Source organism: Culex quinquefasciatus, chromosome 2, assembly GCF_015732765.1.
Source record: "Culex quinquefasciatus strain JHB chromosome 2, VPISU_Cqui_1.0_pri_paternal, whole genome shotgun sequence".
Taxonomy (NCBI): domain Eukaryota; kingdom Metazoa; phylum Arthropoda; class Insecta; order Diptera; family Culicidae; genus Culex; species Culex quinquefasciatus.
Window position 1 is genome coordinate 208530785 of NC_051862.1, and position 17409 is coordinate 208548193.

A 17409-nucleotide genomic window follows, 5' to 3' on the forward strand; every position below is an offset into this window, starting at 1 on the left:
CTTCAAATCTTCAAATCATCAAATTTTCAAATCTTGAAATCTTCACATCTTCAAATCTTCAGATCTTCAAATTTTCAAATCTTCAAATCTTCAAATCTTCAAATCAGCAAATCTTAAAATCTTCAAATCTTGAAATCTTCAAATCTTCAAATCTTCAAATCTTCAAATCTTCAAAACTTTAAAACTTCAAAACTTCAAATCTTCAAATCTTCTAATCTCTACAAATTCAAATTTGCGAATTATGTAATCTTTACATCTTAAAATTTTCAATCTTAAATCAAATTGTTTAATAGTTAAATCTTCAAATCTTTAAATCTTCTAATCATCAAATCTTCAAATCTACAAATCTTCAAATCTTCAGATCTTCAAATTTTCAAATCTTCAAATCTTCAAATCTTCAAATCAGCAAATCTTCAAATCTTCAAATCTTCAAATCTTCAAATCTTCAAATCTTCAAATCTTCAAATCTTCAAATCTTCAAATCTTCAAATCTTCAAATCTTCAAATCTTCAAATCTTCAAATCTTCAAATCTTCAAATCTTCACATCTTCAAATCTTCAAATCTTCAAATCTTCAAATTTTCAAATCTTCAAATCTTCAAATCTTCAAATCTTCAAATCTTCAAATCTTCAAAACTTCAAAACTTCAAAACTTCAAATCTTCAAATCTTCAAATCTTCAAATCTTCAAAACTTCAAATCTTCAAATCTTCAAATCTTCAAATCTTCAAATCTTCAAATCTTCAAATCTTCAAATCTTCAAATCTTCAAATCTTCAAATCTTCAAATCTTCAAATCTTCAAATCTTCAAATCTTCAAATCTTCAAATCTTCAAATCTTCAAATCTTCAAATCTTCAAATCTTCAAATCTCCAAATCTTCAAATCTTCAAATCATCAAATTTTCAAATCTTGAAATCTTCACATCTTCAAATCTTCAAATCTTCAAATCTTCAAATCTTCAAATCTTCAAATCTTCAAATCTTTAAATCTTCAAATCTTCAAATCTCCAAATCTTCAAATCTTCAAATCATCAAATTTTCAAATCTTGAAATCTTGAAATCTTCAAATCTTCAAATCTTCAAATCTTCAAATCTTCAAATCTTCAAATCTTCAAAACTTCAAAACTTCAAAACTTCAAATCTTCAAATCTTCAAATCTTCAAATCTTCAAAACTTCAAATCTTCAAATCTTCAAATCTTCAAATCTTCAAATCTTCAAATCTTCAAATCTTCAAATCTTCAAATCTTCAAATCTTCAAATCTTCAAATCTTCAAATCTTCAAATCTTCAAATCTTCAAATCTTCAAATCTTCAAATCTTCAAATCTTCAAATCTTCAAATCTTCAAATCTTCAAATCTTCAAATCTTCAAATCTTCAAACCTTCAAACCTTCAAATCTTCAAATCTTCAAATCTTCAAATCTTCAAATCTTCAAATCTTCAAATCTTTAAATCTCAAAAACTAATTTTTTTTTAATTTTTAAAACTTATTTTTTTTATCTTTTAATCTTGAAAACTTCAATTATTTAAATTCAAATTTTCAAATGTTAGTAGTAGAAGGTTGTTTAAAAGTACGGAAATAATAAAAAACTATTTAGAAAAAAAAACATGTTGAGGCAATAAAAAATTAATACAAATAATTCCTCAATATTTTGAAAAACTAAGTTTTTTCCGAAATATGTTCAAATTTGGACTTTATCTCACAACTTAAAAGTATGATATAACTCACAATAAAATGTAAAAAAATTATAAAAATTTAAATTACGAGCCACGGTTTCAACAATTTAATTTAAAAAGTGTTTCAAAATGCATTATGCACCTGTCCAGTTGTTTTGCCATCATTAGTTTCCAAAATATCTTAGAATTGACAGCACCGCAAAGTATTTTTTTTTCGCAAAAATAATCAAATGTTCAGGTTTAAAGAATAGATAAAATACACAAAAAATTAAAATATATCAAAATGTTATTTTAATAAAAAAATTTTAATAAAACTTTTTGGAGAACTGCTCAATATAAAATATCAGAACTGAATATAAGAATGTTTGTAAGTATAAATAAAACCATGTTCAATTTTTTCAAGAAAATAAAAATTAAATATTACTGAAATCAGAAGTCGCATGTTATTCTCAACACTTTTTTTTTAAAACTGGTCATTTTCATAATCACAAAAATGGTACAAAAATTCATTTGAAATAATTTTGTAATATTTTTGAAATGGGTCTTGGATTTTTTATTTGTTCAAAACGATAATTTTTTTTTTCGGAGTGCAGGCCCTTAAACTAAGCTTAATTGGTTCAATTTTTTAATTCAAGATGCTGGCCAAAATGGCGACGATGAAATTAAATAAAACTTTTTTGTTATTTAATAAGTTAGTTTTTACACTTTTAAAATTTGACTAAAATAGGATCTCAGAACACGAATTTGATGTTAAAAGTAAGAAAATTAGAAATGTTCATGATTCGATTATCCGAAGTCCCATACAAACCTGCGAATATTCGAACATCTAATAATCTAAACTTCTGATAATCGAATTAAGACCTCACAAAAAATATGAAACATAATTTGTATTGTTAGAATATAAAATAAGGTTGATTTAAAAAAAACTATTGGAAAAAAATTCATGATTAAAACTATTGGATAACTAACAAAAATATAACAAAAAAATATAATTATGCAAGATAACAAAATCAGATTCAATATATTTGAAGAACTGTTCATGTTTGAAATAATGGAAATACTCGCATAAATACTAACGTAAGAATACTTCCGAAAGTTTTGAAAAAGTACAGAAATATCCCAGAAACAATAATATGTTTCAGTTTAGAACATTTTTTCAAAAACTATGTCATGAACTGATTTTGATATAAGGTACAATGCAAAACACAATTATTTATTTGAAACAAGAATAAACTTTTTTTAAATAATGTAAATTTGATGAAAATATGTATTTTGTTCCGACTTCTCTCTCATACAAAATTATTTATGAATGTTTGAAATAGAAGAAAACCTTAAAAATATTACAGAAACCAGACTTTGTTATGTTTCATCTTCTTACTAAAAAAATTAAAAATAGTTTTTTTAATTTCCAACTTTCGACCTTTTGACCTTATTTGACTTTTTAACTAACATCTGCGCTGTACCACTTAGAATATATATGTTTATTGAATTTATTTTTAATGATTTCATTACTTCAAATAAATATTTAAGTGAGGAATTCGCATTGTTGAATACTACTGGAGAGTTAATGAAACAGATTCTTATCAAGAATTTGAAAAAAACAAACATTATCTCTTGTAACTCAGTAACTATAAGTTACACTCAAAGACTCTCTCCAATTATTACGCGTCACTCTTCTCTTTTGCTCCACACTCCTCTTTTGAAATCACTATGATTGCGCACAGAGCTTCCAAGGTGGGGGTGGAAGCTTCCTCCTCAAATACACAGTACACACGAAACCGTTCAAGCATGCTCCTAAGGTGGACCCAACACACAACCAAAACATTGAGAGAGCGGGAGAGTTGCGAGTTGCGAGAGCAAAAGAAAATAAGTCTTTGCGCGATATCAACGAAACAGCTGCGCGATTCTCTCTCAGTTTTGCAGCTTTCCTTTCAAACAACCCGACAGGATCTTTCGCGCGCGCGCACGCTCTCCCGCGAGAGTGCGCGATCGCGAAGAGAAAACTAAAGCACAAGAATCTGTAACGAACTCGCGCGCAGCATCCAGGGCGAGGCTGTTTTAGCTGCTCCTCGCGAAGAAGAGAGTCGCGCGCGGCTATCATCTCGTGCTCTGCTTTTGTTTGATCGTCGTCGTCGGCGATCGGGTCGGGTTCCACTCCACTCTGGATCTGGCGTGTGGATTGGCACAGCTCTGCTGCGTTTGTCGTCCTCAAGCAGCGGGCACATCGCATCGTCTCGTCGTCGCTGTCGGTTTGTTGTCCGCGTTTTGTGTTGCGCTCGTGAGCTTCTCGTGACACGGGGTCCTCGTGTGTGCGGGGTACTTCCTTGACGGTGACGGTTTTTTTTTCGTTGCGTTGATCGCGTCTAGACGAGAACCTCCTCGTTCAATCTACGGAAGTCGAGACTTGAGGAGCTAAACGGTGTCATTATCGTCGGCAGTGACTGTAACGTGTGTGTTCTTGGCGAGTTCTTCCGTGTGGTACCTTCGTGCAAGAAGGAAGAAAATTACGTGTGTGGGTACGAGGTACCCGGAGTACCGGAGCAAAGAGTACGAGAACCTGTGTGGTGCGAGCGCGCAATCGCGCAGAAACTGGATCAGTAGTGACGAGAATTCCTGCACATTCTACCTGTTTCTGTTTCTGTACGGCTTGTCCTGCAGTTCAAGAATTGCGCGCGGGGGTACACGTGTGTGATTGCGCCTGTGAGTGTGTGGCATGTGACCGAATTCTGGTCAGAACAGAGCGGAACAACGGAATTGAGGGAAGCAAGAATAAAAATCGCAGAGTGACATACAAACACACACACACACTCGTGCGGAAATGGATTAAGGTGATCGCGCAAAGTGGGGATTTGGAGAAAATAAAGGAAATCAATCATACTGGATATTATGATGGAAGTTAATTGAAGGAGGAATAACATCAGTGGAAGAAAAGGAATCAAAAGGTGAAATTACGTTAAAGCTTCTTTGAGTGACATCAATGATTGGAGAAGTGACGAACCCTCGGAGATTTTGCATGCAAATCAAAATCGTCGCAAGGATCTTCAACAGTGTTGATTTCAACTAAAATAGACACAGTTTGTGGGCTGCAACAGTACGAATAAATTGAGTTTTGAGCAGAAGTGTTATTTGTGCTAAAAAAAACATGGATACAAAGCATTGAATGTTGGTTGGATATCATGAGCAAATGGAGGTCCACCGATATGGACTGCTTGGCGAGCTGATTTGCAATGCCGACGGAGTTATGCGGTTTGTGCTAAAGATATATTTCATCAGTTTCCATTAGCAATGTTGTGTATTGTTTATTCTGTTGTTACAATCGATGAAATCTTTGTGTAAAATAAGACATTCAAAAAAATCTTAATTTTTAAGGAGTTTTTTCACAGATTTTTTTTTTAATTTTCGTGGCAGAACTCTAGTTTTGAATAGTGAAAAGTGCCTATCTGATTTATTTCGCATAATTTTTTGATGGATTAAGGAATTCAAAATTGAGTAAAACTTGAAATTCTGATTGATTTCTTACTAGAAAAACTTTTTTTTTCAATTTTACGATCTGTGGTTTTTACTGTTTTTTTAATGGACTGTTCTCTTGATTTAAATTGTAACTCACCCAAAATTACCCAAGAGATGTGTTTCAAATTATTTCAAAATAATCAAAAAATGCAAAATGTTATCTTATGGAATCGTCAATCCTTACGTCGTGGAAAAAGCCACTTAGGGTTTTTCTATTTGAATTTGTTTTTGTTTTGCAATTCACTCTTCGAACATCTATGTTTTCCAGTTTTTTTAACGACAAAACGGCCTAATTTTTTCTTACAAAAATAACAAAATCGAAAAGTCATACTTTTCGATACAAGGGCTGAAAAATTATACTTTTCGCACTGAAATAGATGCTGAAAAGTTGAAATTTTAATTATTTTTTGATTTAAACGATCAATTAACGAAACATGTGGCAATTCCACTTAAATTCAATTCCAAGATTATTTACTGGATTACCAAAAAAATCGTCAGATTAGAATGTACTACTATTACTGAAAAAATCATCTTTATACATCTTGTTGCACAAACTAAAAAAATCAAATCAAATTATTCGCTCTACAGCATTGCCTTGGCGTTCCCGATTACGGGATTCCTACTCGAAACTAGGTGTCCGAAGGCTTGATTGTTGAGGCAATTGCAAACCTCTTTTTACACCTAAGCTTCCATCCACCCCGGGATTCGAACTGACGACCTTTGGATTGAGAGTCCAACTGCCTACCAGCGACTCCACCGGGACAGGACCCAGGGAGACGACTCCTACACCTGGACTGAGCTATCGACCTAACCTCTAGGTTAGACCGGGGCCAACATTTACTTTGCACAAACTACTATTTCAAAAAACTTGGTTTTTGAAATAAGAAAATGTTTCATTGTAACCAAAATTATTTTATAGATTTTTACTCAATTCATGCCAATTTTTAATAACGAATTTTAAAAAGCCATTTTGAATAATTTTTCAGTTAGTTCTATAAAAAAATATCGATCGAGCTTGATTTTTTTTTCAAAACAACTTAGCATTCGGTTATACTATAGTAATAGTAGTTTATGCAACAAGTTGCAAAAAGAAGATTTTTTCAGAACGAGTTGTACATTTATGTATTTATGGATAAATACGACGAGTGCTGAAAAATCAAGTTTTGCATCGAGTTCCATACAATATTTTTTGCAATTCCTAAAAACCCCGTTTGAGTGGAATTATAAGTTAAATGGTCATGTATTTTGAAAATTAACCGTTTAAATCTAAAAACATTGAAAACAATTACTTTTCGAAACATGTGCTGCAAAGTTAAACTTTTCAGCATCCATTTTAGTGCTTAAAAGTAGAACTTTTAAGCATTTATTTTGAAAGATGTTACTATTCGATTCTGTTTTTTTGTCCAGAAAAGTAGGCCTATTTGTCATTCAAGAATGAAAGGAAAAATAAGTAGTTACATGACGGAATTGCAAATAAGTAATTGCCAGACACATATTTTTTAAATAAATTTTGCCACTTAAACATTTATAAGAAATACCAGACTGCAGTTTGGAAACATACATTGCAAAGACATTGTAAATTTATAAAAAAAATCAGGTAAATCTGCGATCCTATTTTTTCATGAAACTTTTCTACTTTCTTGTTATTTATCATTTATTTTTATTATTTCCTAAATCAGTTTACTAGAAAACAAATGAATAAAAATTGTACACAAAAAAACAACAATTAAAATCGTCGAAATTGTAACTATTCAAAAAAATGTCCTTGATTATTTTTTTGGCCGAAAGTCAAGAAAGAACTTAAAAAGTGGTTCAGCAATACTTTATTCCTTGGTGTTTAATCGATAGAATTTCAGAATGACAAACACGACTTAACAATATTGAGCTACATGTTCAATTCAAAATTTGAAAATTTGTTTGTACCTCGATAGAAGGGACGAGTTAATATTTTAAGTTAACAAAAGTTGCAAAAGAAAATAAACAGCGTTACACATTAGTGAACACGACATAAATATATTGAATTATTGTACAATATTCATAAGGATGGTAAAACTTTTATTATATTTGAGAATCTTGAAACTATGCCTCGTTATTTAATTTTTTGATTTATTAATATCATTGATTTTTTGAAAATTTTTGTAAGTTTACAAATTTTATTAATTAAAATAAACATAAAAACTTTTGAAGTACAGTCCAGACTCGATTATCCGATGTTTCGATTATTCGAAGTTCAGTTATCTGAAGTTTTGTATGGGGTTTTCGGTAATCGCATCATGTACAAATTGTTTTTTTTTCTTGCTTTAATAATCAAATTTCTGTTCTGTGTCCCCATTTTAGTCAAATTTAAGTCCTTTCCTTTATTAAATAAAATCTTATCATTTGATAGTCAATCAGCCAAGTGGTTATTAAAAAAATTATAGAACTAAAAAAATCTTGAAACTTTCATTTAGTTGAATTTTAACAGTAATAATGAACACTGATAAAAAGTAAAATACACAATAAAATCAGAAACACAAAAATAAAATAAAAAACAGTAAGCAGGATTTTTTTCTGTCGAAAAAGTTGTCTAAATTGAAATAATTTGAATTTGAATCAAACAAAAATATGTTATAATTCTAAATTTATCAAGTTTTTTGTCTCTGATTGAGGAATTTTTTGATTTTGGAGTTGATTCTTATTTGACATTAAAGATTTAAAGAGTTTCATAACCAATATATCAACTCAGAAAGTATTCTGATTTTTCTCCTCTTTTTTCAAAGGGGTATAAGGTCATTTATAAGATTTGCTTTAAAATTTCAAAACATTTATTTAGTTTTCAGTAATTCTGTAAAGTTGCTTTTTCAAAAAAGCTATTTTTTTCAATAATTGTTCAAAATCTTAGCTCATAAAGACTTCATTAATCATACGAAATCATGCGAAGAAATTTCTTCAGTGAAACAAACTGATTTTTGTATGAAACTGATTATTTCATTCAGTAGTTTATTTTGTTTAGAACAAAGTACAAAATTAGCATGCACCTAATGTTGGCATATTAGCACTTTGACGTTCAATTAAACATTCTGAAAGGCGTTTTTAACTGAAATCGAAGGATAAACATCTCAAAAAGAGTTCAGCATGCAAGTTTCTCTCATTTCATTCGTTGCTAAATAAGTTGTTTAAATATTTGAAATCGGCAAATTGTATGAAAATCGAACTTTATCCTTAATCTGCTAAACAAACGAGATCTTCCCACACTTCTTCAATAAACGTCGCACCAAAAAAACACAAAACAAACTGCACCATCTGCCGCAATGATTTCGTAATGTTGCAGTGCCCTCAACTGCCTGGCGCCCCCCAAAATTGGTCTTGACATAACACCATCTTTACCCTCGCTATCTCTTCCAGATCGCCCCTCGTCATCTTTACTCCCATAAAAAGGAACTAAACCATCATCGTCAGCCTGTCTGTGGCAGAACAACAATCAAACTAGCAAAAAAAAACCTAAATTTCAATAAAACACACCAGCGCAACACTCAAAAATAAACAACCTGGTCATCATCGTCTTCGTTCCAAATTAGGACTGAAACCATTAAAAAGTGACGCTCGGCGCAAACCTCCTCCTCTTCAGAGAGACTTCAATGTCACTCGGCTTATCACCTGGCGCGCATCACTTGAACAGAGTCAGAACTGTGTTAAGGTCTTAAACGAGAAAAAAAACTACGTCGAACGAAAGTGCAAGTGACCCCACCGGTCGTCGTCATTAGGCTAATTAGGAGAGACTTGAACGCGTGGCGTGCCAAGCGACGAACCGTTGCTGAGGCACACGCATCATCGGGATCATCGTCGTCGGCAGAAGCGACTTCGGAAGAAGTGAAAAAAAGTGGACCCCGGGAAAGTGTTTCAAGTGTGGGCAAGTCGGGTAAAAACGCGACAAGTTAGCGCACGATTAAAGATAATGACAAATGATTACCGCTGGGGTGTAGTGAGTGTGTCGCAAGTGAGCGCTGCGTATCAGTGACGAAAGTGAAACTGTAGCACGGTGATCTGGTCGACATAGTTGACGAAGCAAGTATCCCACGGTCGGATCCGTCGGATTAAGGTGAAGAGCGTCCGGCAGCCGGTTTGGGATTAAATTATTAAAAAAGTTATTGGACGTGGACGTGGGCTTATACTAATTAGCCTGAAGATCGCTGAACATCAAAAACAACGAAGAAGACGCTGACTTTTCTGAGAGAGGTCCTGAAGTGATCGTCGTTACGTGGTCCTGACCTTTGTGGTGATCTTTTGTGGCGAAATTCCTTGCACGCGCAAGAAGGCCATCGAAGAAGGGCAGAAGACATTCAAGTGCGCTCGTTCAAGAAGTGAAGATCGTCTCGAAAAACAACAACGGAAAAAAACAAGATCATACCACGTTCAGTAATCAGCTCACGTCGCGGGACTGACCTTTCCCGGCGATCTCTCGCCGTAGTGTTTCTGTGTGTGTAAATAAAAATTTCCAGTGATCCTCGCGATCGCGCCGCGATCCCGTCGACCTCCGAAGTGACTTTTAGCGATCCTCGCGGACATCCAGTGACATTCACGGACGATAAGCCCGGCGTAACCGGGAGGTCGATCGCCGAAGAAGGCCCACACACCTTGCCATTTGGGCAAAAGTCAAGTGCGCGCGAGGAAGATCCCAGCGCCGAAAGCTCGAGGGTCCCTGGCTGAAGATAAACAACGCACACGAGTGAGGACCTCTCGAAGTGGTTGTGTGGAACACGGCTTGAAGAGTGCGCGCGCGCGAGAAGAAACGCGCGAGTGTTTTTAGCTTTTTTCGGGTGTTTCGTCTGGACAGATTTTGGAGCAAGCGGCGTGCAACGCTGAAGGTGAGTAGCAAAGTGTTTGAAAAAGAGTTGGGAGTTGTGTTGAACAGAAGTAAGCGCGAAGAAACTTTGGACACTTGAGGCGTTTTGGAGATGTCCGTCCCGACATGTCGGAGTTCATCATTCGTGTCGATGTTTTGTGTTGTGTTGAAAAGATTGTCGAGGCGTTGTTCGACACTGCTAGGTTGTTTGGAGTGATAATATTTGGATTGTTGGAGCGCTACATGAAAAGTGATTGGATAAAGAAAACAGTAGCACGGGGAATTATTCGGACCAGTTGGTCCGGGGCTGAAGGAGTTTTGATTGGGGGATTGGCCCGTGCTGAAATTGACAAAAGAAGCGTTGTTGATCTTGGAGGTTGCCACATGTGGGTTTGGAACTGGACCGTGAGAATTGTCTATTGGGTTGCGTAAGGAAATGCGTAGACTTTTTTAGGTGAGGCTCCCTGTAGGTCTACGGTACAAGAAGAAGTGTTCAGAGACGGTTAATCTTCATTTGAAGGCTCTAAAGAGTTCCTGGATGGCATAGGACACCTAGTTTTCGATGGAAACCACTCAGTGTAGGTTACTGAAGTTACCAGAGTCAAGAATACACGGAGAAAAATCCGCTTCAAACATCGTCAAAAAACGTTCACGAAAATTGGGACCATGAACACTTTGTTTAAATGTAATGATACGTTTTCAGATAACTTATCATGCAATTTGAACACTTTGTTCATGGTTCTGAATTTCATTAACGATTGTTCACACTTCTGAAAACGGATTTCTTTCCGTGTAGATGATCAGTGTGCCAAATTTTTGGAGGGACTTAACTTTGTGTAGATTACTGAAGTCAATCTGGTTTATACCATGAGGCGAGGTGACCTCCAAGACCCGCGTTTATTGCCGTCAATCGACAACTTTCGAGATAACAATTTACATTTTAAAACGACCGGTCGCGGAACTCCGCACTTCCTTACGACCCTCCAATCTGCATCCCAAAAATAGCAAATTGATCTATTTGGCCAATTTGTCGCCCAAAACTAGCTGTCCTCGCCAACTTGGCTGCACTTTTACGGCCTGTAATTGAACCTGAACGTCGCAAAAAAAAAAAAAAACTAACTCCGTAACGGATCTAGACCATAAATCAACCTTAAATCACCCCTCCAAGATCAGCCTCCTCTCGCGGCGGCCTAATTGATTTGTTCGCGTTGGAGGTCCTTGCCTGGCAGGCGATTGCCATCTCTCGGGTGGTCAATTTCGGCCTTAGACGCGTATCGCGGAGGTAATCGCACCCGAAAAAATGCCAACCTTGGCGCGCAATCTACGGCTCTACATCTGCACGCAGTCGAAATGGTCGCGCCTTTATTAGATTTGGAGGCCTTGTGTGATTGATTCTTCCAGGGCATCTCGCGAAAGTCTGCGTCCTCACAATGAATAAATCAATCTCCTAGGGGGCGCTCGCGCGCAGGTCCCCGACCTGCCAGCGAAAGCCCTGCTCCAAAACGTTAAACTTGATTAATGATTCGCCAATCATGCCCAATAAAACGTTGTCTAATAAAATAGCCATTAATTTCTCATCGCGACGTCGTCGGTCGCCGGTCACCACCGGCGAAGTCTCGGAACTATCTCCGCTGCGCTGAGCGAAACCCATCGATGATAAATCAGATCATTTCATCCCCCCACCGGTTCGCGGTCCTACCACAAAATATGCAAATTTCACGTTTGAAAGTTCAGGCCCTCGGCCTCGGAGTTCAAGTCCGGAACGGTCGGATCGATTCCCTGGAATTGCAATCTGGAGCGAGCGACTTTTTCGTTCGGATTGGGTTACGCGATGTGGTTCGTCAACTTTGAAGACGGTTCGAGATTCCCGGGGGTTTCGGGTTGCAGTTTTGAGGGGCGCGAGCAAAGACTATTGCATGCAAGGTTGGGTTTTGGGGCTTGGAATTTTGAGTTTTTTTTTGGATGGCAAGAAGAGACAAGATAGCTTAGTGCAAGGTTGTTTGAGGTTTGAACTTGATTGATTTAGACATACCTCAGGTATCTTAAAATCATCCGCTTCAATAGTAAACTATTTCGATGTATTCAATCGGGGTTCGATAATAAGGTACCTTAAACCTGGGTGACATTGATAGGATTTCAATTTATTTTTGGAATATTTCCAACTGTTAAGGTTTTCTCAACATTGTCATTTTAAAAAGTAAGTTTTAAATAATATTCAACATTCCAAAATTTCACCTTCCAAACTTTTTTTTTACCGTGTACCATGTAAATTTTTTTAAACGGCAATCTTGAGAAAAACTTTAACAGTTGAAAAATATTCCAAAAATATATTGAAATTCAATGTTGTAATTTTACCTCAATTTAGACTGAAAAAGTTGCATTACACCAGAAAAGTGGTAAAATTTCACATTTTCCAGAGGTAATAGACATAAAAGATTTACCCCTCTCCAGATGTAATATTTCCATGATTTATTTGCTGTGTAGGCTACACAAGGTCCATGCACTAACTTTGATTTTTTTTTGAATTATGCTTTTTAAAAAAGTTCCGTTGATAATTGTTATTCCGGGGTGACTTTTATAGTCATAGTTTTTCTTGTTAACATTAAATATAAGATGTTCAAATTTTATTTCTATGACAAATTTATTATCGCTAAAATGGGTTATATAGTTTTAAAGGGAAAAAATAATTTTTTTTATAATTATTTAGCTAAGTTCATAAACTTTTTAACAAAGCACATATCAATTTTAGGTAAAAATTTTTAAAAGTCACAATTTTGCATGAAATTTTTTCAAACAAGTTTTGTTTATAACATTATCGATTAAAAACGTATTTTAAACTGAACTCGAAAAACGAATTAATAAAATTCACATTTTAAAAAAATAAATTGTTCTACTTAGAATGCCTTTAGATTTTAAGATTTTTTTTTAACTGTATTTCAAAAACAAATAAAATTCATTAATTACAAACTTAACTTAACCTTCTTCTGATGGAAAATTGTTCAAAGAATCCAAAAATGCATTCCGTTTTCTGGTTCGAAATCATGTTAATTGAGAAAATCGTGACAATTTGCTATTCATCAACATTTTCTTAACTAAAGTTAACTTTTTAAACTTTTCAAAATTTTATGAAAGCATCTTCATGAAGAACTTTGAACACCTCTTTACCATAGTCAGTATGATTCCATAGCATTCCATACGTTTTTAATTTGTACTCTTGATTTTGCGGAAAAATCTCAAACCTATCAAAGTCATGCTTCCAAATTCACCCCGTTTTACGGTAACTTCAGTGGCTCAAGTTTGGTAACTTAATTGTATTATTGAGAGTACTAAGCAATTTTGCAGTGCACTAGAGTAATGGATCTGTTTTACTGTCATCTCTGTCGATAAGCTGAAAAAACTTATTTTTAAAAATAAAATAAAAACCAATGCCAATCGATAAATTAAGTTACTTAAAATCAAACATTTTTCAAAAATAATATTTAAAAAAAATCCAGGTGTTTGCATATTCGATTCCGCAAATATGTTTTCTAATTTTGTTTGACAATATTTTTGTTTGTATTTTTTTCAAAAAAAAAAAATCATGATTTTTGTACCAAATGTTTTGGGAACTATTTTTTCAGTGAAAGTAAAAAAAACGAGATTTGTCTCTGTACCTTACACTAGGAACGTGCAGACAAAGTTTCATCGAAATAAATCAAAATGATCGAAAAAACAAAAATAAATCACAAAAAAAATGTGAATTTAAAGTTGTAATTGTTAAGTTGATTTTAACATCAGCTTCTGAATATTAATCTTTCCTAGCTGTGAAGTGAAAAAATAAAAAAAAAATATTTTCGAAATTTCGGAATTCTAACAAAACAAAACTATGCTCAAAAATATTTTAAGTGAATAGATTGATGGGAATTCAAAAAATGAAGTAAGGCATTGTACATAGTTTTTTTTAGAGAAATTTGGTGGATGAGACTTTCTACAAACAGAGCCAATCTTTTTAGGAATCTTTGTGTGACACTCTTATTTCAAATGAAATAAAATTAATAATTGATAAAAATAATGCTGTCAAAAATTTTAAAAAATAAACGAATCTTTTACGAAAAAAAAAATTACTTTATTAACTCAATAATGACTTGAATTACCCATTTACTTCTTTAAATTACTACAATTAATTATTAAATAATTAATAAATTACCGAATAACAAGCTTAAAATCAAAGTAATTATTAAATTTTTGTCAGATTGAAGCCTTGCTGGAAACCCTTTTAAAACAAAACAAAAAGCACTCTAAAAATTAACATATTTAAAGAAGAAAAAAGTAGTTTAACATATTTGTATCAATTTATTACGAAAACTTTAGATGAAAACTTACAAAACAAAGCGACAAAAAACATAAAGCACTCTAATTATTAACTTATTAAACGAAGCCAGAACTAGTGTAACATATTTTTTTCATCAGTTAAAGAGTCGAACAAGTTGAAAATCTGCAACCCTGTCATCAATCATGAGTTTCATAAAAACTTACAAAACAATGTATCGAAAACCTTAAAAAGAACACTGAAAGTTGACTTATTCAAAGAAGCAAGAACTAGTTTTAAATATATGTATGAAATAAACTGTCAAACAAGTCAAAAATCCGGCAACCTTGTCTTAAACAGAGTTCGGAAAACCACTCACACTCACAAATTGAGTAGGCTTCCTCTCGATACTCATCGTGACTCTTAAATGGTGGCATGAAAACTAACAAAACATTGTACGGAAAGTCAAAAAGCGCTCTGGAAATTAACTTATTTAAGAAAGCAAGAACTAATTTTATATATTTGTATCAATTGTACCCTAAAAAAGCAAAGCAATCCACTTCACCCACAAACCGGGAAAAAAACTGGCAACCCTGTCTTAAATTATGATCATTTTTAATGAAAACTTACAAAACAATGTGTCGAAAAGCTGAAAAGCACTTTGGAATGCAACTTATTTAAGGAAGCAAAAAATAACTTTAACAAAGTTGTTTCAATTTGATTGTCAAACAAGCTGAAAATCTGGCGACGCTCTCTTAAATTATGAGAACTCTTAATGAAAACATACTAATTTAAAAGAATAAAAAACAAACTTCTAATTTGCTTTTCCAGCAGTTAAATGTGCGTCTTTGAACAGGCTTTTTGAAACTCTCTCAGTAAGTTATCAAATCAGAAAGTCTGGCAACTCTTCTAAATCCTTATGAAATAACTCAGATTTTTTAGGTTTTTAAAAATAGTTTGAGAAATCACAATCTTGAACTCGTTAGCTAATTAAATAAATCAATTAAGTCTTTCTTTATGCTCTTCAGTTCTGGTTGAAAGTGCATTTTTGAACAGATTTTTTATTAGTTTTTTTTTCAATGAGTTATAATTTCAGAAGATCTGGCAACCCTTCCTGAACCTAGCAACAAAATTCAGATATTTCTTGGATTTTTTAAATGACTTGCATATTTAAATTTCTGTACACGTTAGCTATTTGAATGAATTACTAGACGTTCAACCACAAATCTATTATGAACTTTAAGAATCTGGCAACCCCGGCGATAGAGAACGATACTTGAGCCAACTGTGAAATTGGAGGATTTAAATTTGGATGAATTTTCGAATGAAATTTTGAATCCTTCTTTTTCAAACTACCGAACACGCCCTAACGCGGATCTTGCAGGTCTCGCCCAACCCGGTTACATTTTTCGGCACCCCGTTTTTACGACCCCCTGATTGATGATCTGACACGACGATCCGGCAGCAGCAGCTGCAATCTGAACCCCACATGGGCGATGTGACGGGAGACGTTTAGGGCGCTAATAACGTTATCAACCTTTTTGCAATCAGCTCAAGTTTTAGAGCTCATCCGAGAAAAAGCTTTTAGAGCTGTTGGGGTGGTAGCACCTACCTACCTAGCTAGCAGCTCCACTTACGCTTTATGGCTTGATGGTTTGATTGGCGGCCGAAACAGTATGGTTTTGTGTTCAGTGAAAGTCTTGCTCCTTCTGCAGCTGCGCTGCATCTTCCCCCGGGGGCATCTCTAATCGGGCGGGAAGAATCATGCGAGGAGACACCTCGGTCCAGATTTATCACTTTATGGGCGCTGATTTTGAAATGTCAATATCGCGGGACTAGGGGTTATAAAGTGCAAAAAAAAAATGGTTGTGCAGTTTTTCGGATACGGTTTGTTGTGGGTTATTAGGCTGGATTTTCATGGATCATGCAACGACATCGTAAGCACGAGCATCGAAATTTTTACGATGCTCTTGGATGGCGTTATGACTTAGCTATGACTCAAACCTAAATAACGGGCAGACCGCCATTTTTCCCGCAAGCGTTTCAAGAAGGAACGGTAGAAAATGGGAGAGAAACGCTTGGGGAAACGTCAACACAAAGCAACACGTGCACGGAAAAACCAAAGATAAAAATTTTAGACAAATGCAGGAGAACTTTTAATTTAGAACCATTCAAAATTTATTTCCGGATAGAACAAAATAATATTAATATTAACAATGTTTGGCAGCATTTAGAAGAGCACAACAAAAAAATTCAGAAATTCAGAAATTCAGAAATTCAGAAATTCAGAAATTCAGAAATTCAGAAATTCAGAAATTCAGAAATTCAGAAATTCAGAAATTCAGAAATTCAGAAATTCAGAAACTCAGAAATTCAGAAATTCAGAAATTCAGAAATTCAGAAATTCAGAAATTCAGAAATTCAGAAATTCAGAAATTCAGAAATTCAGAAATTCAGAAATTCAGAAATTCAGAAATTTAGAAATTCAGAAATTTAGAAATTCTGAAATTCAGAAATTCAGAAATTCAGAAATTCAGAAATTCTGAAATTCTGAAATTCTGAAATTCTGAAATTCTGAAATTCTGAAATTCTGAAATTCTAAAATTCTGAAATTCTGGAATTCTGAAATTCTGAAATTCTGAAATTCTGAATTTCTGAATTTCTGAATTTCTGAATTTCTGAATTTCTAAATTGAAATTATGAAATTATGAAATTCTGAAATTCTGAAATTCTGAAATTCTGAAATTCTGAAATTCTGAAATTCTGAAATTCAGAAATTCTGAAATTCTGAAATTCTGAAATTCTGAAATTCTGAAATTCTGAAATTCTGAAATTCTGAAATTCTGAAATTCTGAAATTCTGAAATTCTGAAATTCTGTAATTCTGAAATTCTGAAATTCTGAAATTCTGAAATTCTGAAATTCTGAAATTCTGAAATTCTGAAATTCTGAAGTTCTGAAATTCTGAAATTCTGAAATTCTGAAATTCAGAAATTCAGAAATTCAGAAATTCAGAAATTCAGAAATTCAGAAATTCAGAAATTCAGAAATTCAGAAATTCAGAAATTCAGAAACTCAGAAATTCAGAAATTCAGAAATTCAGAAATTCAGAAATT

The 17409-nt window shown here is 33.9% G+C and overlaps 1 protein-coding gene across 2 annotated transcripts in view; it reads left to right on the forward strand.

The window, feature by feature from the left end:
• The first annotated feature begins 3887 nt into the window (after window positions 1-3887).
• The window catches only part of LOC6041786 (transcription factor hamlet), a 133135-nt gene continuing 119613 nt past the window's right edge, over window positions 3888-17409 (forward strand). Inside the window, exons 1-2 of one of the 2 annotated variants that reach the window (XM_038255286.1) lie at window positions 3888-4920; window positions 8569-10028. The gene's annotated coding sequence lies outside the window, so the exon portion shown is untranslated. The remainder of the gene's footprint in view (window positions 4921-8568; window positions 10029-17409) is intronic. The other variant, XM_038255284.1, reaches the window with a different exon arrangement.